This window comes from Zootermopsis nevadensis, unplaced genomic scaffold (assembly GCF_977971745.1).
Source record: "Zootermopsis nevadensis isolate Lab colony 2312 unplaced genomic scaffold, Znev_1.0 Znev_ptg000028l, whole genome shotgun sequence".
Classification (NCBI taxonomy): domain Eukaryota; kingdom Metazoa; phylum Arthropoda; class Insecta; order Blattodea; family Termopsidae; genus Zootermopsis; species Zootermopsis nevadensis.
The window spans coordinates 21,581,830-21,609,035 of NW_028259160.1; the positions used below are offsets into that span (position 1 = coordinate 21,581,830).

At 39.7% G+C, this 27,206-nt stretch overlaps 1 protein-coding gene across 4 annotated transcripts in view; it reads right to left on the reverse strand.

Annotated features, from left to right (window-relative positions):
• LOC110829644 (uncharacterized) overlaps window positions 1-27,206 on the reverse strand; it is a 531,721-nt gene that overhangs the window by 128,953 nt on the left and 375,562 nt on the right. For 2 of the 4 annotated variants that reach the window (XM_087357233.1, XM_087357234.1), the window contains one exon: window positions 1,514-1,545. The exons of the other annotated variants lie outside the window; for them this stretch is intronic. The gene's annotated coding sequence lies outside the window, so the exon portion shown is untranslated. The remainder of the gene's footprint in view (window positions 1-1,513; window positions 1,546-27,206) is intronic. 4 annotated transcript variants of the gene reach the window in all.

Sequence of the window (27,206 nt, forward strand, 5' to 3'; positions counted from 1 at the left end):
TAAACATGAAAAGACTTGAAGAGGTTTCGAAAACGTCCGTAAACGTCTATCCCAGAAGACCGCCATCTTACCAAGTCATTAAGTCAAAACTTTAGTATCTGTGTTGATTGTGATGAGTCGTTAGGACCCATAACGTCTCAGAATTACAAAGAACATTCAAGAAAATGAACACACGTCATTGATGACTGTATAACTGAGGGTTGGTTGGTCATTGTGGAACTCTTGACGTAAACTTTTTTTGACAAGAAAATATTCTGGCTGTACAGAACAGTGATTTAATACTTTCAGTTTAGAGAATTTCGTAAGATAGGGAACGAGACACAGACCTATCATTATATGTCCGTTGTTACATTGTAAACATTCGTACAACTGGCATGTTTCTTGCTAATATTGTGTAAAGACCACGCCCTTCTGCGTTCTTCTAATAATTTAGTATCAACTGGATTGTTCGTGTGAAATTCTGGAGTTGAAATAAACAAAATAAATTCGTAATACTTGTACATCTGTATATTATATTGCGAAAAATTAAAATAAACTGTGTCAACATTATTCTTGTGTTGGTACACATGGAAAATAGTAACATGGAGAATTCGCGAAATGTACATTCTATTTTTAGGTTATGTTAGTAATGTAAAAGTCCTATAACTGATTGCAATTAGATATTTGAAGCTTTGTGTGGTTAAACATACCTCTGTAAATATTGCATAAAATATTTTACGTGAATTACACTCCACAAATATGGCGACAATGCGAATTATTGAGCTGTGATTGATAAATACAGGTGTTGGGAAAATTCACTTGTGGACAGCGTTCTAATAGACAGTTATATCTGCAATCACGTGACATTCTATTCGCTGTTTATTCTTACTAACACGCGATCACCACAGACATTTTGTGACTTTGTAGTTGCTAAACGAAAGACAGTCGAGTTGATTAAGAAGTATTTAATAAACTTGAAATTGTTTTGTAATAACAAGAAAGCAAGCAAATCGAGGAGTAATAATTTGCGTTGTTTGTCATGATATTGGTACGTATTAATAAAACAGTCGCATGGGCATATTTTATGTGCGTTTATAAATGAATTACACTTTCCTATCTGACAACTTTTACATCAGAAACAACAGAATACATCTGGGGGGGGGGGGGAGTAGACTAAAAATATCATAGAATGTTTGTCTGCTCAGACAGATGGTTTCTGATATCAAAGTAATGATAAATATAATCTATCTTCGTAATTTGAAGTGTTTAGCACGTAATTTGTAGCCATAAAAACTTAAATTGAGAATGTGCATTGGGTTCAGTGCGAAGACACTGTAGTAACCTCTTAATGAGACCATTTTCTTCAGGTTATCCTTAACAGGCTTACTGTATTCAGCAATCACTGATAATCACTACAGCGCGAAGTGTGACGAACAGCTGAAGGCGATAAACAAAACATTTGTGTTGCCACGAGTCACTGTGGGAATCGATAATAATTTGACTGAAAGGTAACAGATGTCTCTGCTGTACTTACTGCAAGCAGATCTGACAGTCCATTGTTTTTACCTGAAACAAACGCAAAATAAAAACCTTTTAAAATTCAAGAAAGAAACTCATCGGTAACAAAAGAGAATACACCATATGCATAATGCAGACTGATTGCTAAAAGCACTACTGTAACAGAAACACGCAAGTAAAGGAACAAAGAAGGAAATGCACGTAGGGCGAAAATAATTCCAGTTTTCTCCGCCAGAGGTTGACCTTCAACCAAAGTAATCATGCGAGTTGTAGTGGCTCCTAAATGCGCGATGTGTAAGCCGGGAGAGGGGAGTTCAGTAGTAGTGGGGATTGCACGGCCTCAGCTGCGGTGACGCACCGAACTAAACACAACTAGAGCTACAAAACAACTGAAGGTTACACCCCTCTAGCGCGTGCTTTGGACGAGTCCATCTCACACGACCAAAATCAGTCCTTTGCGCAGGTGACACCACTTCTCGCGCGACCTCTAGATGCCTTCAACATAGAAAGGACATTTAAAACTGAGAAACCGTTGTGGGGGTTTTGTATTATACCTATAATTTACAACTGTAAAATGAAACTTTATTATTTCTATAGGGCGTGGGAAATTGACAATTAGGAACTTCAGGAATTGACACTATCCGCTAAATATCATCAGAGAAATGAGTCAGAACGAAAATGTAGAAGGCGTGAGAAGTGGGAAATGTTTTCTGTATTTTAATAAGAAACCCCCGGAGAGGAGAAACTCCTTGAGTAACAGGATAATATTAAAACTAATCTTAAACAAATGATAATACTTTAATATTAACTGATGATAAAAACATGGGGTGTAAACTATCATCGTAACGCAGTTGCGTGTCAGTAGAACATTTTGCCTTAGGTGAGCGTTAGACTTAATTTGGACATGTCATTTTAAGGCAGAATGTTTTGCCTAATTAACTGTATTCTGGTTAGAGGTACGTTATTGACTTTAAGCTAGTTAATAATTTATTATTAATTAATGCTACTTAAATATATATTACATATACTATATCATATTATAACCATCACAACCCAGACTAGAGGTGGAATGTTCCTACTGGCATATAACACGGGTGCACACTATCATTTGGGAAGCCATAACTGTTTCACCCTTTCATAAAATTCCCTCCAAAGAACATGAGAGTCACTCAAATAATCAAGAAATTCCCCGCCATTTGTGTAATCCAGATGTTCATTCTCTTGTACAAAATAATAATAATAATAAAAATTATAGGAGCAACTGAAAATGTCTCCAAGTCACTCAAAATATATTTGGCCAACATCCCGGGCGAACACGACATCAGGGAACTTCAGAAAACTGTCATTTTAGGATCTTCATACATCATTCGAAAGACGCTTTCGTAAAATATATAGTCATCTCTCACAATAAAACTATATAATACATGTAACACGTATTAAAAACAAAATGTATTTCGGAAATAGCTGCTCCATTATGTACCTCAGGGGCAAGGTTTGTCTCAGGTACATACGAGGTGCGATCGGAAAGTTTCAAGACTGCGCCTATAAAAACCCGTACACTTATCTCAGGTATTAAATTCATCCATCACCCTCGAAGTAGTTCCCCTGGGAGTGAACACAACGATCCCAGCGCCGCTGCCAAGCCTGGAAGCATCCCTGGAAATCTTTCTTTGTCAGCCTGTCAAGCACCATCTGCGATTCTGCCTGAATCTCTTCTATCGTCTCAAATCTCCTTCCCTTTAGCTGAATTTTCATCTTTGGAAAGAGGAAGAAGTCACACGGCGAATAAGGAGGGTGCGGGATGACGGCCATGGTGTTTGAGGCCAAAAACTGCCGAACTTTGAGGGCGGTGTGCGCTGGCGCGTTGTCATGATGCGTCGCATGTGGAGTTCTTCCTTTAGAATCAGCTGACAGGTCCCATAGCCTATCCCAACAATGTCGCACAAGTCGTTGATGGTACGACGTCGATCTTCGTGAATGGCCTGCCGAATCTTCGTAACATTTTCGGGCGTTGTGCTCGAAGATGGTCGTCCAGAACGCTCGTCATCATCGACAGAGGTTCGGCCATTTTTAAAACGTGAATGCCACACAAAAGTTTGCGGACTCCCCATTGCGGACTCCCCAAATGCTTGCTTTAGCATTTCATAGGTTTCCGTAGCCGTTTTGGGCGAGTCTTTGGCAAGAGATTCAGGCAGAATCGCAGATGGTGCTTGACAGGCTGACAAAGAAAGATTTCCAGGGATGCTTCCAGGCTTGGCAGCGGCGCTGGGATCGTTGTGTTCACTCCCAGGGGAACTACTTCGAGGGTGATGGATGAATTTAATACCTGAGATAAGTGTACGGGGTTTTTATACGCGCAGTCTTTAAACTTTCCGATCGCACTTAGTAGAAGTAAGTAGCCTATAAATTGGTGGATAGATGGAATAATAATATTCCCTGCAGACATTTCCACGTCTCCTCATTTCTGTATGTAGATTACTAAACACGAAAATTGTTTACTGGATAATTCAGTTTCTCTAGAAAATACAAAGACTTTTTTTTGTTACCAAGAAATAATAAAGTCTGTTGCGTGTGACTTGTGAATAAATCATAAGAAGAGAAAATATTTTTCTTGCCACATCTGCTCTTAATAGCAACTAAACAACTCTTTAAAAGTAAAATATAAGACATGAAGCTTCGAAAACCATCTCCTTCACCGCCCAAGACAGATTTTCCCTTCCGATACAAAAGTTGACTGCAACCCCAACCATCTGTGGTCACGCAACGAGACTCCAATACCTGGAACGACAACAGAGACCGCTTAAAAATTGTTATCGGATGCGTTCATGTGTGAACCGGGCGCTGTGTAGTTCTTTAGAAACTGATAGTCCCTTAGCTGGACAAAAAAAATTCTTAATATTATTAAATTCGAATGTTTATCACTGTTCAAAAAACCGTATTCGAAGCTATCTTCCGCCAATGAGATTCTACTCAGATTATTTTTAATAATATCATCCTTATTGTGTTTTGTTATGGATATAAAAGGAATAGAATAACATTTTTCTTTTGCGAACAGTAAATATTCAGGAAGCCACGGTGGTCTAGCGGTTAGAACGCTGGCCTTGTAATCCTGAGGTCTCGGGTTCGATTCCCGGCGGTGCCCGAATTTATAACTTGTGTTGGGCAAGGCCGTGGTCTAGGCAACACGGAGTTTTCCTCCGTGGCATCCCAACAATTACTCCATTCACACACAGAAGAAGGCAATGGCAAACCACTTCTGGATCATCTGCCAAGAACGTATATGAACAGGTCCCAGTCCGAGAAAAGGATGGAAGGATCCTGTTCATATGGACCTGTCGTCAGACAGAACACTAAATAATAATAAGATGAGGTGGTCTAGCGGTTAGAACGCTGGCCTTGTAATCCTGGGGTCTCGGGTTCGATTCCCGGCGGTGCCCGAATTTATAACTTGTGTTGGGCAAGGCCGTGGTCTAGGCAACACGGAGTTTTCCTCCGTGGCATCCCAACAATTACTCCATTCACACACAGAAGAAGGCAATGGCAAACCACTTCTGGATCATCTGCCAAGAACGTATATGAACAGGTCCCAGTCCGAGAAAAGGATGGAAGGATCCTGTTCATATGGACCTGTCCTCAGACAGAACACTAAATTAATAATAATAAATATTCAGCACGGAATGATGACAAATCTTCGATAAATTAACGTGTTCTTAGTCTCAACACGAATAAAATTTCGATCTTTTACTGACCGTGGCCCTACACTTAAACCTTGCCTCATTTTCAAAAGACTTATTAGCTATTAAACTGTTATGATTTGTAAATGGTGTGATGGGATATTTATGAACACTGCTGTAAAGACAAGTTCCAGGTATCCTAGGTTACAACGTTATTTGTAGAGCTGTATTACTCCTGATTTAATGAGCCATTAGCAACTGTTAAACACTCATCAGAGAAACGAGTCTCAGAAGAATAAAGTAGTGATATAGGACCTCTTGAGTATCGGCCTGAGGTCAGAACTGTCTGAAGGGTTGCATTCCTATATTATAAAAATTATAACATTATTCACGTCCTTCTATAATTCATTGACCTTTGAAAAATATTTAATGAAAAAAAATATATACAAAGGACTAGCCTTAGGGAATAAAGTTTCTAATAATGCCACTGAATATATAAGTGAGAGATTAATTTTAAAATTTGATTTGATAATTTCAAAATCCCTAAAGGATGAAGGATTTGAGGTTTTCACGGTGGTAAGTCTGAAGATGGCTGTCTTCTGGGTCGTTGCGTCGTGTAGTGTGGTAGAAGTTTCCCGACGTTTCAGAGGTCCTTGTTGCCTCAACTGTTGTTTTATTCGTGCCAAAAAATTTGGCTCAGAGATCGGTACCCTCAGAGATGAGAATCTATATGTGAGATTAGTAATTCTGTGAAGACTGTCAGGGTTCCTTTTTTTTTTTTTTCAAAGTGTATCGTAAATGTTGAGGAAACGTTACAATTCGGCCCGGACGGAACAGTAGCTTGGTATGTTCGCTTGTCGACTGAGGCACTCGCCCTAAGCGACGTTCGTGTCTTTGTCTCAAGCAGAATTACAGGCTGTGAACAATGAGATATCATGGACGTCTGTCTACGTTTATCTCTGTTTGTCCTGTATCTGTAAGAAACTTGTGATGGGACAGTCCAACCTACCTTCTAAACTATTCTACAAAGCGTTTTACAAGAACTTAATTTTGAGCTGAGACAGGCCACAGGGCCAGATCCTAATAGAGTGAGTTAATGAATTTATACAAGCGAAGAGACCCTTTTCTGTGTTAAGGGAAACTAAGGAGGAGTCGGATTCAAGCAGACAAGAATACAAGACACCATGAGACATACCACGTGTGATAAAATCCTCGGGTTGAAAGCGAATCTTTCATTCACTCTCTAATTTTAAAGTCTCTGCTTAATTGTGCTCTTTTCCTTGCATTATCTATCACTAAGGGAAACTCTGTAGTCAATTTCCCTAGGCTTCTGTGGTGATGAGATTATTTATTACATTTCGTCACTGTAATACGAGGCGCGTCCACAAAGTAAGTTTCCCTGGGGCCGTTTACAGAAACAAAACACAATTTCATGGAAATATTTATTGCAACAGATACAGCAAGTGTCCAGCTATTTTTCAACATATTCGCCACCGGAATTGAGACATTTGTCATACCGTGGGACCAACTTTTGAATACCTGTGTCGTAGAAGTCTGCCGCCTGGGATTGGAACCACTATGTGACAACCATCTCCGCCTCTCTGTCATTCTCAAAACGCTGACGCTGACCGGACAGGAATTTCTTGAGGTGTAGGAAAAGATGGAAATCACTGGGAGCGAGGTCCGGGCTGTAGGGTGAATGATTAAACACCTCCCAGCTTAACTCCTGCAGGAGACTTGCTGTCCGTCGAGCCGTGTGCGGCCTAGCGTTATCACTGACCGCACTTCACAGTCGGCGGGAGCTGGAATAAGAACCTGCATCTTCAACAGCTGCAACGATGCTACTGTGAGAACGCGGGAAGTGTCGTTAGTGCAAGCGCCATGCTACGTCATTGCTCTATCACGTACGCACAGTCGCTTCGCGCAATATAAGGTTTGCTAGCTGTGGGACGAGTGGGAAACTTACTTTGAGGACGCGCCTCGTATATGCACCCCGCTTAGCGGCAGATTCCACCCCCCATCACCCAGTTTCTTATAATCGCTGCGGGGTCATTCAGTTACGAGTGCAGGATAAAATGAACAGGATCTTGCAATTTAACGTCACAGAGAAAATAACTCGTGAGCGTTTATAAAATGCAACCCTGTGTTAAACATAATCCCATCTACGCCTAGGTTTTCCAAGTGACCTCTTTCCTTCAGGCTTTTTTGGATTAAAATTTTATCTCCATTTGTCATTTTCCATGAGCTTTCTACATGTCCCATCCATCTTATCTTCGTCGATGTAACAATCTATATAATTTACAATGAATAGTACAGATTGTCAATTGTTTCTATCTTCCTATTATTTAAGCTCCTATTTATTGATTAAAATAAATATAACCTACTTTATTTCCCCGAGGAAATACCAAGAGACAAAATGATGTTTCAATTCTGTCAAATAAGTCTAAAATATTAATTTATTTCTTGTGTTCTTATTTGAAATATTTCATAGTTTAATAAATAGTAGTAATAAAATAATAATAATCACTAAAGATTATGTGGATATTGGTCTTCTAGTATATAACACTGTTTCGGAGTAATATAATGCCTTCATCTTCAGGACTAACGTGATATAAAGAGCCCCTAAGTACAACTTGTTTAATTGTCGAGAGGTTCGGTGAAGACCGTTCTTCAACTGTTTCTGTCAAGAACCAGTCTTGTCTGTCCAGTCTGAGGCTAGATGTCGCCTTGACGTAACATCAGACTCGCGTAAAGTCCTTCATGCCACGCATTCTGCTCAAACAGGTTTATCCTCACTGAAGCAGCTCCCCTCCCCTCCCTCCCTCCCCCTCTCACCCGCCACTTCTACATTTTACCACAATATTCTTCTGTTCACTTGTTTCTTGTTTCCCTACGCGTTTTGAGCTCATACACAGCGGTTTCAAGCCGATTACAGCGGGGAAGGGAGGGGAAAGGAAGAGTGGGTAGGGGTAGGGAAGAGTGGGTAGGGGAAGGGAGGGAGGGTTCTGACAAAGCACGAGACACATTTCGCTTCGCACGTTCATACAGAAAAGCTTGGCGTTGTTTTATAAAGACGATTAAATTAGCACAAACCCCTGTCAGCAAAAAGACCAAAAATGTGGATTAGGGAACGCGGTCGAAGATATCAGACGAGTCGTAATTAAGATTAACACCGGTCACGTGATCACGAAAAGTCGAAGCTCTCAGCTTTTCACAGTTTGCGTAAGGAATATATATATATATAGCACGCCTGATAGACGTAAGAAATAAATACGAGGTGTGGGTGACTTTAAAATTGACATTACAGAAATGATGTGGCGGTATTTGCATTGGATTCAACTGGCTCACGAAGATGACCAGCGGTTGGGTTCACGTGGAAACGGAAATGGATAAAATTAATTTCTCATTAAGAACTGTACTTTATAGCTTCTTAGGTAATTTAACGACGTTACATCTAGTACAGAAGTTACAGAGCGCTGCAGGCCTTGCATCTACAGGGTGGGTGGAAAGTAAGTAGGCATTGAGATGGTTATAATCTCTATATTTCCAATGCAAAGCGATTATTTAATGACCTATAATTCCTACCCTAAAGTAGAAAAATGATCTGAGGGTGTTTCAGAACAGGGATAATATTAGTACTTAAAATGGAGAAGTAGGGTTATAATTTATATTTTTCATAAATAATTAATAAGGTGATAAATATGTTCGGGACGAATGGAAGATATGTACAGGGTGGGGCAACGTTCAATGATAATTTTTATATACAGCAATCGATTTATTAAAAGTAATTATGAGTTGAAAGACAAGTATTTGCCATTACTGAGGAGATTTATAACGAAATAATTTCTTTAAAAATTACAAACGTCAGATTCGTCCACAAAGATTGATGAACTAGGCTCATAATACTTTCCATAACGCGAGGCCTGTGATAAGTTATTAATTACTTCAGAAATTCTCTGTTTGAGATTTCTTAGGTGTGTCCCTAAAGACAGCAACAGTCAAATTATTCGCAGTGACAACTTGAAATCTCATGTTTCAGAGACTGACACGTCAAGAGACGATTTTAACTTTACAATTCTTCGATATATGCACACGAGTTATTATTTGGTATCTGAGATCGTCGTTGATAATCCCCTTGAAACACAGATTTTGTACCTGTCGATTAATTAGGCGTATCTTTGGGGCATATCGTTCTCAATCTTATGCCAACAACATGGTCGAACAAAGCACAAGTGGACATTTTGTTTATTGCAGTGATATTTCTTCCAGATATACTTTTCTCTTGAGTTTGGAATTTGTCATTACTAAACGTAACTCAATAAATGAATAAAGCTTCGATCTAATGCGATTCGCGTGACGTTTGTGACCATTGGGACACAGAGAATCTACAACAGCAACTTTTGTTACGTTCCAACTTACTTCCCCGATTTAAACCTCTCGAGAAATCACTGAGAGGCAATGTTAAAGACACAGAAGACACGTATTCACCATTTCAGAACACTATTGGTGGTGGGAGGTCAGGTATACGAGGTGCGATCGGAAAGTTTCTAGACAGTGTCAATAGAGGGCGAACCGGATGTAGTACGAGCTTCTGCCGCTAGGGGGTGCGGCCTACATTCATAGTGAATCAGTGTGACAGCCGGCATCATCGAATTAGCACTTGTTTCTTAGTTACGGGGGTTTTGGTAGTGCATTACACCGACCCTCCTGCGATTTCGGAATGGCGTGTGCATCAAATTTTGCCAAAGACTCGCCAAAACGGCTACGGAAACCTATGAAATGCTAAAGAAAGCATTTGGGGAGTCCGCAATGGGTCGTGCACAAACTTTTGTGTGGCATTCACGTTTTAAAAATGGCCGAACCTCTGTCGATGATCACGAGCGTTCTGGACGACCATCTTCGAGCACAACGCCCGAAAATGTTACGAAGATCGACGTCGTACCATCAACGACTTGTGCGACATTGTTGGGATAGGCTATGGGACCTGTCAGCTGATTCTAAACGAAGAACTCCACATGCGACGCATCCTGTCTGAGGACCAGAAGCAGAATCGACTTCTCGTTTGTCAGGAGCTCAAAGATCTTGCAAGAACCGACCCCAACTTCCTTTCTAAGCTCCGTGTGACTTCTTCCTCTTCCCAAAGATGAAAATTCAGCTAAAGGGAATGAGATTTGAGACGATAGAAGAGATTCAGGCAGAATCGCAGATGGTGCTTGACAGGCTGACAAAGAAAGATTTCCAAGGATGCTTCCAGGCTTGGCAGCGGCGCTGGGATCGTTGTGTTCACTCCCAGGGGAACTACTTCGAGGGTGATGGATGAATTCAATACCTGAGATAAGTGTACGGGTTTTTATACGCGCAGTCTGAAAACTTTCCGATCGCACCTCGTACACCTGGGTAGGTTAATCATCGGAGGTGAACTCAGGATCTATCAGAGAAGACACCGGATCGACACCAGAGTGTGTAGACGCTGTAGTGACAAGAGAAATCCTTTGCTCTGCATGAAATCGAACCCCGTTCACCTAACCTCATCAAATACGGGGACAGGACAGTCAGTTACAAAGACAAGAGTATAAAACAAGTTATAAGAATGGGTACCATCTCATTTGGCTTTAACATCGTCCCTAAAAGAAATTACTGTACTTTAAAACGCAACAGATAACAAGAACGAGTTCCTGGGTCACCCTTCTTAAAGAGACCTTTCTGTCTGACTCCCTTGTTGCTTCAGAAGGGAGCGCATAACAGGGCTTTAAGGAACGTAGCGAACGATTCCATACCAAGTCTGATCCTCAATATAAAAAGGAAGGAAATTCACTGGCATAAACTGCTTTCAGTCCTGCTCAGCGTTACGCTGGGAAATCTGTCTGAACGAGAGAATTAACAAGTGCCAATTTACGATGAATAGTAGGGGCCAGAGTTCAGGTTTATTTTCAATACGTCATCTGGCGTTTATAGAAAAACATTTATTAGTAATATTTTTTGACGTAAATACGTCTATATTTTAGGGCCAGTGTCATTCGGCAAAAATGTGTTACGAAAAAGGGAATCGAAAAAGTGTAACTTCATTGTTATGTTACTTAGGAAACCTCATCTGTTTACTCGGCATTGTTGTTACCTAGGAAACGTCGTGTTTACTCGGCATTGTTGTTACCTATAAAACATTACATTACATTACTTTACATTACATTCATCTACCACAGACCCATCTTAAGCGTAACTAATTGAAGTTAAATAAGCAAAGTCTTAATCAAACTTATCTCAATTGTAAAGCATGTATAAAGGAAATATTTAGAATAAAGCCAATATATAAACTTCCTTTCCGTATAGACGTATTTACGTCAAATTCTCCGGAACCGTGGTTCCCCTATCACTCTTTATTTAGTATTAATATTTTATTTTGTGTGTTATCTATGTATTGTTTTATATTTATTGACTGTTGTTTTGTGCCTGACTGTAATTGGCCTTGTCATACACACTAATAAATGAACTGAATTATTATATTACTTACGCATATTATTTAGCCCATTTACTTGTTAATTATTACTATTATTATTATTAATATGGTATATTTATATATTTAATTTGATTTTGTATTTGTAATGTTTTACTTTTATTATTATTGAAATGAATTTAATTATTATATTATATTTTATCCTATACTGTTGTTCAGTGCTTGGCTGTTATTGGACTTATCTGGCTGTTGTCAAGAAATTAAATAAATGAATTGAATTATTATACGTGCACAAGGATAACACAAGAAGTTGAAATGTTTAAATGCTTATAGCTTGGTATAACCGACGTGATCTGACAGAATCAAATATAAATTTCACGTTAAAAGTTAGTTTAATAATTAATTTGCAAAGATTGAGCTCAAGAGGTTAGAAGGTCATGTAGACAGGTGGACGAAGATAATATTAAAAACGAGTATAAGAAAGACTGATATTTTGATGTCTGTAAGAGAATTAAATTTCCCAAACCCTAGCTGGCTAAATTACTCTAAAAAAATCAGAGTTCTTCTTGAGAAGCTTCTCTGCTCAAGAAATTGGACGGATTTCATACAGCCCAAAGCCCGTTCACAACTGTCCAGTCCACACATTATTTATTCAAAAATTCATTCAAATATTTTCGTCACCTAAACATAAGTCTCTTCGTTAATATCCACGCTCCTTGGGTCGTGAAAATGAATTTGCCAAGTCCAAGGCCCGTTATGTCCTTTATTGTGAGATACTGTAAGCCCCCTCCACCTGACACATGAGCCCGGGGATCACCCCTTGTCTGTTCTCCGCGACTGTTCAATACACTGCAGTTATGCTCCGTATCTGTCGCTCCATCCGCAAGCAGAGAACACGACAGCTGTTGGATTTCGTTCCAGAAGGTATATCTTAATACAATAGCCATAAAACATTTCTGCAGGCGGAATTTTCAAGCAGAAAGCTAGAAGCAGTTTACTTGTTCGATATTATAATTATGTCTCGTCTTCTACAACGAGGAAGTACAGTCTATGCAAAGAAAACATGTCCTCAATAACAAATGAAGATAACCTGTGCGTTGGAATGACACCATGGCGGCCTCCCGCATGGAGCACGATGAATCTCATGTATGTTACGTCATGGTTTTCGATAGGGACCATCGCGTTGTTTCTCGTCTCTTTACAAAAGAAATTCAAGCTCCTACACAATTTTCCTCAAGAGAGTGACACGGCGTGAACTACACTGAGGATGTAGGTAGGTGTTTCCTAACCTTTTTCCGTGGAGGTACCACAAAAGTAATTTTTCATTTCCCGAGAAAAACTATGAAAACGTACTGACTGACCTGTTCCTGCTCTCGTGATTCATACAGTTCACAGGATATTATACTGTCTAGTCAAGGACAGTACCTTGGCTTAACCCCACCTCCCACGTCATCACTGTGTGTGTGTACATGGGAGATTATGTCTCGACCTCAGCGTCCATTCATGCTCCATCGTACGTCTATTCAACAGAAGGGACCTCCCCCCACTATATCGATGTCAAAAGGCAGGATACAAGTGTCCTTGACAAGATAATCCGGAGTCATTAACCAAGAGATCTTGTTCCCGCAAGATGAAAATTCCTGGTATCCAAATGATGTGAAAACTTGAGTACTAATTTGACAGGGGAGAGTGTTCCTTGAGAAAAATAGTCGAGAAATATCCTGCCACATACAGGACCCAAAGGTTCACTAACTACTCACAAGATCCATCCACTGGCCACTATCCTCAGCCAGGCGAATCCACTCCACATTCTTCCATTCTATTTCCTACGAAATAATTTTAATTTTATCTTCCAATCGAAGATAAATTATCTTCACATTTAACGAGTATGAAAATCCTGGGGATCGCTGTCCACTGGGTGCTGCACAATGTAATCTGGTAGATACTGACCGACGTTTCAGAGGAGCTCTCTATCTCCACCACTACAATAAACCGTAAGTAGGCTATATGAGAAAATACGTAAAATACGTATTTATTGTTACGTGAACAAGAGCAGCTTTTGGTATCAAAGTAGTGGCCTCCTGCATTGTGTAGCTCTCTGTCCTTAACCAGTCAGTTCTGTAACTCTCTGCAAGTAAACACTCAGTTCTGTATCTCTCTGCCCTTAACCACTCAGTTCTGTAACTCTGTCCTTAGCCAGCCAGTTCTGTAACTGTCCTTAAGCACTCAGTTCTGTAACTCTCTGCAAGTAAACACTCAGTTCCGTAGCTCACTGTCCTTAACCACTCTGTTCTGTAGCTCTCTGTCCTTAACCACTCAGTTCTGTAACTGTCCTTAAGCACTCAGTTCTGTATCTCTCTGCCCTTAACCACTCAGTTCTTTAACTCTGCCCTTAACCACTCAGTTCTGTAGCTCTGTCCTTACCCAGCCAGTTCTGTAAATGTCCTTAAGCACTCAGTTCTGAAATTCTCTGTCCTTAACCACTCAGTTCTGTATCTCTCTGTCCTTAACCAGTCAATGGGGGTAACCGGCCTGGACGGACATGGCACACTTTTCTTCTTTCAGCTGGTGTACTCTGACATCGATTGTGTTGGGGGGTGAGAGAGGGGGGAGAGAGGGAGAGAGAAAAGCTGGTGAACTGAGCGGAAAGGAGAATGAAACAACGTGTAAATCAACAGTGGAGAAAGTTAAATTGGGTCATAAGAGAACATTACGACTACAGCATTTCAAGCCGTTGGTGCTACATGCATCAAACAAATGAAACACTTGGTCCGGAAAACATCCGAAACAAATGCATAACTCTTTGTTTTATGACTCGGCCGATTTACTAGTTGCAGTTTGCACCTTATTTACATTTCATGTAGACTACTCTACTGATATACAGGGTGTACATAAAATATTGTAACAGTTTTAAAAAAGGAGCTTAGAAAAACAGTGTGAGAGGTTGTGCAGTGGATAGGGACTAGGGACGAGATTTTGGTAACACGAAAAAGATTTCGGATTCCATTAAATATGGAGATTTTCTTACTAGCTGAACGACTATCAGCTTCTCAAGAAAGACTGTGCTTCACGGAGTTCGCTAATGTTGTTGAGGAACCCGCAGTTTAACGACCGTCGAACAAATCTCACATCTCATCTTATAAATATCAAAATTGGGGAAAATGGACGATTCTACACGCTGATAACACGCAAAATAAATCCATAAACATCGTCTCTATTCTGCAATGGACAGACTGGGCCATCTAAAAATTATATAAATCCACATCCATTATCGGGATAATTGACGGGAACCGCTCAGTTAATTGGTTAAGAGTTTGAAGATGGTTTAACTTGTACCAACCCAGAAGACAGTCATCTTTCGACTCACCATCGTGAAAACCTGATATCCTACTCGGTTAAGAGTTAACTGACTGGTTATCGTTTCTTTTAGAAACTGTTTCGCTGTGTAAATACTTGACGTAATCAGAATTCAAATTAGACGACTACGTTTCTGTTCACAATAATAATCAACGTGTGAGAAACATTTGATTTAAAATGCATCTGTTTACAATTCACGTTCTTTGCCGAGAGTACGAGAAGAATTGAACGAGGGTAAAATGAATGGTTGATCGGTTGTAATGGGTTTTCGAATAATCGTTCTGCTTTTAAATTAATAAAACCAGTAAAAATTATATTTTATTCTTATTGTGATTAATCTACATATTAGATTTATTTATTTTTGAAAACTTACTTTTTAAAATAACAGACGGAAATATATAAAAAAAAGCTATTTGTAACAAATACAAAAAAAAGTGTATCGATTTGGTAATAGTAATTAAGTCGGAACTTTGGAAAGGGAGAGAGAACGGTCGGTCAGAATAATAGCTGTTTTACCGATGCGCGAGACAGTAACAATACGGACTGCTGATGCGCAGCGTCGAGTCCAGTTGCTCCGGGGCGTTAACAATCAATCAACTTCGTTTTCTCTTTGAGGATTTACAAGACGTTCTCCAGTTTCTAAGATCAGGCACAAACATTTCCTGCAAGGCGAGCGAGCAAAGAAGTTTTCTATTGAAATTCATCAATTCCCACGGGGAACAAAGGTTTTACGGAAAGAGAAAAGGAGAGAAGTTTTAAAACAGATAACACAATCTGACGTACAACGAAACGAGGGGCTGTGATGGATATATCTGTGGGACAAAGAAGGAGGAGAAGATAGAGGACTGACTACTTGCTCGCTACATCTCAGGATCTATAACGAACGAGAACCTTTTTCGGCTTGATGTGTGATAATACGAGGTGCGATCGGAAAGTTTCAAGACTGTGTCAATAGAGGGCGAACCGGATGTAGTACGAGCTTCTGCCGCTAGGGGGTGCGGCCTACATTCATAGTGAATCAGTGTGCCAGCCGGCATCATCAAATTAGCATTTGTTTCTTAGTTACGGGCGTTTTGGTAGTGCATTACACCGACCCTCCTGCGATTTCGGAATGGCGTGTGCATCAAATTTTGCCAAAGACTCGCCAAAACGGCTACGGAAACCTATGAAACGCTAAAGCAAGCATTTGGGGAGTCCGCAATGGGTCGAGCACAAACTTGTGTGTGGCATTCACGTTTTAAAAATGGCCGAACCTCTGTCGATGATGACGAGCGTTCTGGACGACCATCTTCGAGCACAACGCCCGTTAATGTTACGAAGATTCGGCAGGCCATTCACGAAGATCGACGTCGTACCATCAACGACTCGTGCGACATTGTTGGGATAGGCTACGGGACCTGTCAGCTGATTCTAAAGGAAGAACTCCACATGCGACGCCAAGGCTCCTGTCTGAGGACCAGAAGCAGAATCGACTTGACTTCTCGTTTGTCAGGAGCTCAAAGATCTTGCAAGAACCGACCCTAACTTCCTTTCTAAGCTCCGTGTGACTTCTTCCTCTTCCCAAAGATGAAAATTCAGCTAAAGGGAAGGAGATTTGAGACGATAGAAGAGATTCAGGCAGAATCGCAGATGGTGCTTGACAGGCTGACAAAGAAAGATTTCCAGGGATGCTTCCAGGCTTGGCAGCGGCGCTGGGATCGTTGTGTTCACTCCCAGGGGAACTACTTCGAGGGTGATGGATGAATTTAATACCTGAGATAAGTGTACGGGTTTTTATAGGCGCAGTCTTGAAACTTTCCGATCGCACCTCGTATATGGTATTTTAAGGCAGTGTTTCTGAACCGGTTTGTATCACAATTCAAATTTGAAATACGTTATTACACATCTAACAGTTCACTAAGTGTGGTAATAGCAATGGGATCTTGTTAGATTTCGTTGAGCAGCTAACTGGCCCCTTTTGCTGTTCCTATTTTGTTTAAACGCCGCCATCTTTAAATTATAGTTTTATATTTTTATTTGCCTGTCAAAAGCTTGTCATTCGTTATTCGCTCCCTAAAATGCTTTTAGTCTGCTAAAATTTACTAACGAATGTGATATGCATGTACTCGTTTGCAGAGTATCGAGAACTGACGCTGTTGGAAAATAATGGCGACGAGTATAATTTATTCTAATTAAACAGGATAATCAAGACAACAACATGTCAATGATAATAATCGCAAAACCAAGTAATTTAATACAGTGGTTAAATGTGTCAATGTCACCAGATGCGTTTCGGTTGTATTGGATCATCTTCAGTGGTGGTGTTACGATATCTGTCTTTAGAAGTAATTAGATGAGTTCCTGAACTCTAAAAGGAAGCTATTGGATGCTTCTGAACCAGATATCATAAGGTTACCACCAAAGATGGCTAAACACGACCGAAAAGCGTATGGCAAGATTAACACAGCCTTAACCATTGTATAAAATATGTTTTTTTTTTAAATTGCAATCATATTAATACACGAAAAATAACATAATATTACAAGGAGCTTTAGCATGTAAGCCTACTTTTAACTTAATAATTGAGGACCTGATAGTCGCTCAGCTAGCCAAGAAATCACTGCCTTCTTGTCATCCTCAGATCGGGGCAAAGGGATCTCGTGGCTGGTCGCCATTATACACGAGAGCACAGCCACGTTCACAGCCGAGATTTTCATAAATTAATAAGGAATTGTTGGTCTAGACAGGGCGTAAAAGGAGAGATTCGGTTACCAATAAGGCCAGACTTGTCCACTACAGTACACTCCACTCTGCAATGACGTCGAATTTTATTTAAACATCTCGCAAATCCAGGCTCCTGAGAGGTAGGCGTATATAACAAATTGAAATCACGAAAATTCACGGTGAAATTTGAAAGAATTTCACTCGAGAAGATCAGAGAGAAATGTATAAAAATGTTTAATCGGAAAACCTGAAGGGGGAAACTATTTTGAAGACCACTAAATTGATAGGAGGGCGATATTAAAATAGATCTTCATGAAATGAGGTATGGACTGGATTCAACTGGCTCGCGATTTTATCCAGTGTGCATTGTGATACATATGTGCGTGCTACTGTGTCGGCCCATCAGTTACACGCCCGGGCAAGATCTAAGACTCTAGTACCCAGTTTCAGGGGCCCACAGACGCACGGCTCTGAAGGTGGTCGTACATCATACGACTCCACTTACTTATAAAACAATACATTTTTTTAGAAATCTATTCGGACTAGTTCGTCACGGTATCGACCCCCAAACACAAAGGCTTACAATTTAGAAAACGTGACGAAAAACCACACATATCGATCTTTGTTTAAACTATCGATTTCAACTCCTTAAGGCCTCTGATATCGAATGGATACTCCAACGACACTCAAATAAGCCGTGGGTACACTCATCTGTGTTGTAAAAACACTCCGCTCCTCACCCTGTGTTGATACGATGACTTATGACAAACCACAGAGCACCGACCTCCTGTCATCGCACGCTCCACAAGCTAGTGACGAAGGCTGTCAGAATTTCTGTAAACAAATGTCATAGCAAGAGGGAGGAAACGCTTCTGAGTCTATCAGGTCCGCCCGAGATCTAGTTTAGATGTGATTCACACGTTTGCAACTTCATTTAGCGCCACAGATCAGACGTAGGAAGTACACTGAGCATTTTGTACCAAGTTTCATACTCCTTCATGAAATCTAGATGGAATCCCACCACCAGCGCCTCCCTCGGGGTCATTATACAACATGAATAAGGGGCGATAGAGGGGAGGGGAGGTTAGCGTGTAGAGGGATGCGTTCTGTGAGAGGGGGAGCGGAGAAAAGGGAGGGATAATCAATATTTGGAACTGCAACTGCTCTGTTGCGATGTTTATACTGCAGAAATGAAGGGAATAACTGCAGAAGATGCATGAGTGATATTCTGCACCCAAGAAACGCTGATGGGCAATGTATGTATCTAGCACGGAGAGGACAAGGAAACTGTGTTTAGATTGTTTAATTTTAACCGTCTAATCACAATAAAATATTGTATTAAATATTAAAATATTATTATTACAATTAACATTTAATATTTAAAATATTTAAATTATATTAAAATTGTTTAGATTCTTAAGTCTGTTAAAACTATGATGTCCTTTACTCGTAAAATTATCAATAATAACTTTGAATTATAAATCGTGTAATAATATTATTTTACGTTCTCGTTGTAATGTTAACTCTTTGAAATCGAATACCGTGTAAGTAATGTTTAAAAATTAGGTCCGTACCGCAAAGAAAACACTTCACGATCACGTACATCAACTGGTTAACGCTGTTTAAAGAAATAATCGTAGGATTTGAGGTTTTCGTGGAGGTGAATCTTATATTTTTTTTTTTTTTGGTTTTGTGTATTGATTATTTAATGTTACATGAAACTTCATTATATAAATTGGCCGGTCAAAGAATATTGTCTTACGTTTTCTAAAGCAGAGGCATGTCTCTTGGAGACGTGTGTCACAACCATTTTAAAATAATATTCCATTAGGTAAATTGATATTTTTGTAGAAATTAATTTCTGCATAAAAGCATTATTAAAATTAAGTTTTATTTAATTTAGAATTCGGTTAATTTGATTAAAGCAGTTGGAAGTTTGTTTCGTAGCGATTAATAATCGATATATATTGTTAGTCGAACATGAAACGACTAATATGAACACAGTCATTGAAGTATTCTTTCATAATTTCGTGTCGTTGGCAGCGATCAGGTTTGAATCTAGCTGCATCATGGCGGACAATCAGATGAAATTTCAGATGTTTTGGGAATTAAACGAACTTGTCAAAGTGCCAGCTGTGTGGAGGTTGTAGCGAAATCCGTGGGGACCCCTAGAATGTAATGGTGCACAGACTGCGAGCCAATATCTTGGGAAATATAAAAATTTAAATGTTTAAATACGTTGCCTGATCATGTACCACGATTGGGAGACAGGAGAAATGCACACACAGTTTACGAAAAGGAGAAGATATATCGAGTAGATGGGAGTGTATTATTAAAATGTATCCTAACAAAACATGGTGGTGTTTGGAATAAATTAATCTGGCTTAGGGTTGGGACCGTTGGCGGGATTTTGTGAATCTCCAGTTTCCACAAAAGCCGGGAAATTTCTTGACAGAGCGTCAGATAATTTTAATGCGAAATGAGAGCCATGTAAGTAATTTAAATTTAACTCCGTGTTAACTATAAACAGACTTAAGGAAAAGGCGTATTTAGGGGAAACAAATCTGAACACCCGTGCAAAGAGAGACTTGAGCGGGGATTCGAACTACGACAACAAAAGAGGGATGTGTCATAGAAACGATGAATAAGATACGAAATCAGACGGATGAAGAAGTAATTTGAGTCTACTACGGTTAGAACGCTGGGGTCTCGGGTTCGATTCCCGGCGGTGCCCGAATTTATAACTTGTGTTGGGCAAGGCCGTGGTCTACGCAACACGGAGTTTTCCTCCGTGGCATCCCAACAATTACTCCATTCACACACAGAAGAAGGCAATGGCAAACCACTTCTGGATCATCTGCCAAGAACGTATATGAACAGGTCCCAGTCCGAGAAAAGGATGGAAGGATCCTGTTCATATGGACCTGTCGTCAGACAGAACACTAAATAATAATAAGATGAGGTGATCTAGCGGTTAGAACGCTGGCCTTGTAATCCTGGGGTCTCGGGTTCGAATTTATACTTGTGTTGGGCAAGGCCGTGGTCTACGCAACACGGAGTTTTCCTCCGTGGCATCCCAACAATTACTCCATTCACACACAGAAGAAGGCAATGGCAAACCACTTCTGGATCATCTGCCAAGAACGTATATGAACAGGTCCCAGTCCGAGAAAAGGATGGAAGGATCCTGTTCATATGGACCTGTCGTCAGACAGAACACTAAATAAATAAAAAATAAAATAGAGGTTCCATGATTTCCCTAACATTAAACACACTTGCCATTCAATAAGTTAATACAGTCAATTACTGACGTCAGTTTGAAGTTTTCTTTCTTGAAACGTTGCCAGTTCCCGAAACCCCTGCTTCGGTGGGAATTTATATTACGATGACCCAATCAAGAGAAAGCAGATGGCGCCAGTGGCAGGAATAGGGAAGGAGGACAGCTTCTCCTTTCTCCCCCACCGATCATTTCAAATTCTCCTTCTTTCTTCTCGTTCAGTTTTCTCCCTTTATATCTGAGCCCGTGTCGTAAACTACCTCAAGGGTTCTCTTGTAGCCGGAGTCGCCGACTTCCTTAGCTGTAAATATTCATCCATTCCCCTATTTTCCACTTTCTCCTCGTTCATCCTCCTCGGCTTTCGCCGGAGAGAAAATCGAATCCTTTCGCCTTAGATCCACGGGAAGAACATTACTGGGACGATGGATGCGAGGGGTAGAAACAGAATGCAACATTTTTCTTGTGTAACGGGCGAAATTGCAATATGGCCAAACCCGCTTTAAGAACCAATTTTTCCCACAGACGTGAAACGTCGACTCGCCTTCGAAGCGCATATTCTGATAATGGATGTGGTCCATATTTTTACGGTCGTATTCACGAAATCCAGTTCACTTCAGTTCCCATTATGTTAACCTATTTAACTATCGATTTTAATAATATACTATGCTCCGTAGTCCCGAAGAGGGTATTTGCAGTGGAGGGGGTACAGAAAATGAAGACGTATATTAACTGACTACGGACTGGACGTCCGGGGTTCGATCTCCGACGGGGGCAGAGGATTTATCTTCTAGGCTCTGGGGCCCACCTAGCCTCCTATCTAATGGGTACCTGGTTCCTTTCCCAGGGGTAAAGAGAGCCCAGGGCTAGACGCTGACCACTCACCCCATCTAGTGCCGAGGTTAAGAATTAGTAGGAGCTATACTGCCTCTCCCTCCAAGCGTCTAAATGGCGTTAGTGGGACGCTTTATTTATTTATTATTTATTTAGCTTCGTATTGAATTGTTTCAGTGATTAAATCAACGATCGTGAGATTTGAAAGTAATGTGGGATATTTGGTAGAAATAAGAATTGTATTCAAAATCCTGGTTGCGAAAGAGACCACCGGAAAGACTGGGACAAATGTGCACAGTCAAATGTCTGTGTTTCAGCGGCGGTAGAAATTGTTTTATACAGAGCCATTTTGAAAAGTATTCCACAGAGAAAAAGTCTCGAGGTTCACTGCTTTGATGAAACTTAGTATAATCCAGCGACAGATTAAGTCTCTTAATATTTTTTTTTTTTTTTTTACATTTTTAGATTGATAAAACATGTCTAGGGCGAAGAGTTGGAGTTGTACGAACGCTGCCCAATTCGGAGATAATTATATGAAGAGTGAAAATAAATCAACTTGAGACAAACGAAGAAACTTTTCTCGTAAACTTCAACTTGGACATTACCCATCCAATGAGAGAGTTTCATAGACATACAAATTCACAAGCGTGTCATATAATTTCTGAACATATCACTTCCTTTTCGTGGATTGTCAATAATTCATTTAAATTTTATAAACAAACGCTAAGTGTGTAATAAAACTGTTCACAGGATTTTAAAACATCTGAATTTTTACTCCTTATTAAAAAAAACCCACAAACACTGTGGTATTAGAACTCTAATGTTCGACACCGTGCGATCGGAAAGTTTAAAGACTGTGTCAATAGAGGGCGAACCGGATGTAGTACGAGCTTCTGCCGCTAGGGGGTGCGGCCTACATTCATAGTGAATCAGTGTGCCAGCCGGCATCATCGAATTAGCATTTGTTTCTTAGTTACGGGCGTTTTGGTAGTGCATTACACCGACCCTCCTGCGATTTCGGAATGGCGGATTTTTGTATCTAAAGTCTACATTTCCCACTTTACATTCTCAGAACCTACTTTAAAAGCATTCTTTACCACCCTTAGAAAATTAAAATTCCCAGAACATCGCAGCAAACCTGGGGTTCACAGCTCTGACAACATCTGTAATCCACAATAAACCACGTCACACACCTCCCCTAAATTGTCCGCTCGGTTCATTTTTCCGAGGTTAAAATTTAGAATAGTATTAAAATATATTAAAATTGTCCGTCAATCACAATAAAGCAATGTGAAATGAAGAAATGATACGAAAATTAAAAATTAGTAATTGAATTAAGAGTTTATAACATACACCTGATGACGGCTCTATGAAAGCCGAAACATGTCGAGAATGTTCCATATGTAAATCGAGTACTCGATACGGAACAAAGGATAATATTTTAACCATCTAATTATCTTATATTACTTTATTGTGATTGATGGACAATTTTAATATATTTTAATACTATTTTTAAATAAAATCACAATATGACGCACCTACAATATCTTATAAAATTAAGAGCCAAATTTTCACATCTGAACTGGAAAATTGAACTTTTCTCTTAAGTATCTCGATTTTCGACGGGTCGTAATAATGAGGGTCGTAAGAACGTAATCATCCCCTAACTTCACCACCCACCCCATACCGATATTAAGTCTTTCCCCAAATATGTTTTACGTTTCTAAACAGCCCCATATAGATTTATCACAGACTTACAAAGTTACTTGTTATGAATTTGATTTCATGGAAACACAAAATAATTAAGGGCAGTTAACAACTTAGATAATCACCAGCTAACCGGAAAAGAGTATTTATTCAGAAGCTGATAGTCGAATACCTGATCAAGAGATTCATCCCTCTTATGAAACCGTGTTGACAATCCACCAAAGGGACTTCCCTGAAAAAGTTTAATAGGGTCGAGATACTCACGCCATGTTTGGTCTAGGTCTAACAAATGACGGTATATTTTGTGGTGTTAAGTTTAAGATCTTGTATGCGGAAACTCAAACGGCAAGCTGACGAATTCACTGACACGTTCCTCGAAAATAAGAATTGTTTCAACGTTTACAAACAAAATGAACGTTTAAATGTTTCTAATTTCGCCTTTTTATTAACGCTCCAGAAAAAAATCTGATCTCAGTTCCTCAATAAATAAGAATGGATGGTTATTCCCCTCCACAGAGAATCACATAGTACTCCATAAGTTCCCCTGTTTGTTTGTTTGTTTGTTTGTTTCGACAGAAAGATTACAGGAATGGCCCTGAGTTCGATTACCTTTGAGTGTTTTCTGCATCTCTGAAACGTCGCGAAGACCAAAACTGTTTAACTATGATAGGGCATTTTAAGAAGGTCACAAACTCGAAAAATCCCCTCCCGGGTTCGAGTCCTGGTGAAGATATTCTCTGTAATCTGCAAACCGATGATGGCGGACGAACAGATTCCAGGAACAAACGCTAAAACCCTTATATTGAAAACTAACTGCATGACTGAATGAAGGAAAATAAACTAAAGAATATATGATTATATAATATTTTTGGAACAGACGTTGATGAAATTGGATTTCGGAGAAAAAATACTGGGCAGAATTTCGTTTGATGTGATGTCAGTTATGTTTTTTTTTTTTGGGCAATTATATTTCACTCGTAAAAGTACATCAATCTGCTGGCCCAGTAAAATATAATTTCCCGTCTCTCACTAAATGTAAGCGTTTGAAGCCGAAACTCATGTGAATAATTCAGCTCTTACCTCAAAGAAAACACAATACTTCTACATTACGAAGATTAATTGGTTTATATTCTGTAACGAATAATATATCAGTAAATACACTACGTTGGAAAAATACAGAGTAAAAGATCTCCTTGTCGCAACATATCTCCGAACTTATCCAACGTCATTAAAACACACGTCGTCGTTAGCGCATAGAGGTCACGCGAGAAGTGGTGTCACCTGCGCAAAGGACTGATTTTGGTCGTATGAGTTGGACCAGCCCAAAGCACGCGCTAGAGGGGTGTCAGCTTCAGTTGGTTTGTAGCTCTAGCTGTGTTTAGATCGGTGCGACCCCCACTACTACTGAACTCCCCTCTCTCGGCTCACACATCGCGCATTGAGGTTCCACAACTACTCGCGCGACCTCTATATTACTCTCCATTTCCCCTTTACATCTATCCTTAATGTGTGACAGCTGATATTTTGCGACATGGGATTGAAAATCAGTTACTGATGAGGTTTAAAATGTTGAAGTAAAGCTGGTTTAAAAATTAATTAACCTTTCAGTCAATGCAGACTGAGACCCCTGTTGGCCACTGAAAAATAAAGAATAAAATATTTGAGAAAATAATTTATTTTGAGGTTAAGAAACTCCGATTGTGTCTCTTAAGAAAATTAGGTAAAAATGGCTTTTAAAGTCGTGAGCTCAAGGTGTGTTCTATAATTTCTTACGACGGTCAGAAAGGCCTGGATGCTGGAAATCAGACACGACGATGCAGATGAAACAAACAAACATCTGTAGACTTGATAGGAATTGTAGTCATCTCGTTATCAGCATCCGGTGGGAATCGACACGTTTCTGATAAGCAACAACACACATTTTTACTGACCTGTTCTCAGAATTACAGACACAATAACATAACTTAATAACCAGATGTTTATTCATTCAGTTGTTGTTTGTATTGAAGAAGTTGGAAGGTTATCTTTTTAACAGGGCGAGAAGCGACGTTCGCCTTACGTCAGAGGTTGTCAAGTATTACGTCATGAATGCAAACAGCTGAAGACTACAAGCAAGAAAACCTCTTATAATCAGTCTTGGTTCCAACGACTGTTATGTACAACAGTTATATAAATTTCTTTGTAATGATAAGACTGACTACGACATTTGAAAGTCCAGTGTCGGCATCTGCTCTCGCTTACAAGACGCCCCGAAGACACTTCTTGAAAGGAACAAATTTTGTCTGGAGTAAGGTCCAGTGGCGAGCAGTTGTGAACACGGTAATGGATTTTTGGTTTTCAGGGAAGGTGAGATATTCCTTGACCGCAGTGTGCTACTATCAGCTTCTCAAGATGGACTCTGCTCCATGGATGGAGTTAATAATACCACCGAGAGACTCCACAGGCTCTGAAATTCATCCTTAGATATTCAACAAACTCAAAATTATTTAAGTCAAAATCGCAAGACATAACAGAGCATAAACTTTTAAAATGGCATTAGGAAAAGTTTTTCTTCGAACATCTAGATTTCCTCCTGTCATTTGCACTGTATCTGTGCTCCATATTCACTCTATGTTATTTATGAGATGGACAAAAGGACCATCGGAGGTCAATTTCCATGGAAACAGAGTTATCCCATCGTAAAAATAACATAATTTCATGTAGTGATCGGGTACCGCCGGGAATCGAATCCGAGACCCCCAGGATTACAATGCATACGAATGATATACAGCCCTGAAGACGTAAGGCGATACAACGCGAAGCAGCGGAGGGTATAGATGTCACTGGACACTGACGGCGAAGTCTCCACAGTTACTTCATTTCTAAAATTCCATCCGCCACATTCTGTTATTTGTGACGGAATGTGATTGGCATTTATACGAATCAAATTATGTAAACTACAGTTCGCACGCGAATTCCCGTGATGGTTTAATCTATTTAACTTGCTACTGCTGTTTCAATACGACAGAGTTCGTTCGACCCATGGGATTATACGAGGTCAGTCGGTGTGGATGGCGTAACGAACCTCCGGAAAACATTGGAGTAAAACTGAAAATGTTCCTTATCTGCTCGTGAGACGTCCGTGCGTAGAACGCTCTTGGAAGAATAAAGGAATGAAATAAGGATCCTCCAAGGGGCATAACGAATAAGAAATCACAGCGAAGGGGAAATGCAAAAGAGTGCAAGGAGAAAGAAATATATAAATTAACGAAAAATATCTTTTCAGATTTTCACAGACATCGGAAGGGGTTACAAAATATAATTTATAATAGCAAATTAATATACGATTTTAAATTAAATCAATATAATCAAATATTTGAGACGTAACAGATCAACGATTGATCAGATATTTTGAATTCGTCAGATACTAGAGAAAAAATGGGAGTTCAGTATATAAATTATTTATACATTTCAAAAAATCCTAAGACTCTCTTACGAGAGAAGTTTTATATAATATTCTTATTGAATTTGGTATACCAAAGAAGCTAGTGGGTCTAATAAAAATGTGCTTAAATGAAACGTGTAGCAAAATTCGAGAAGGTAAATATGTATCTGAGACATTGTTCATCAAGAACGGTCTAAAACAAGGAGATGCTTTGTCTCCCTTGCTCTTTAACTTTGCGCTAGAATATGTTATCAGGAAAGACCAGGATAGGCAGGAGAGTTTGCA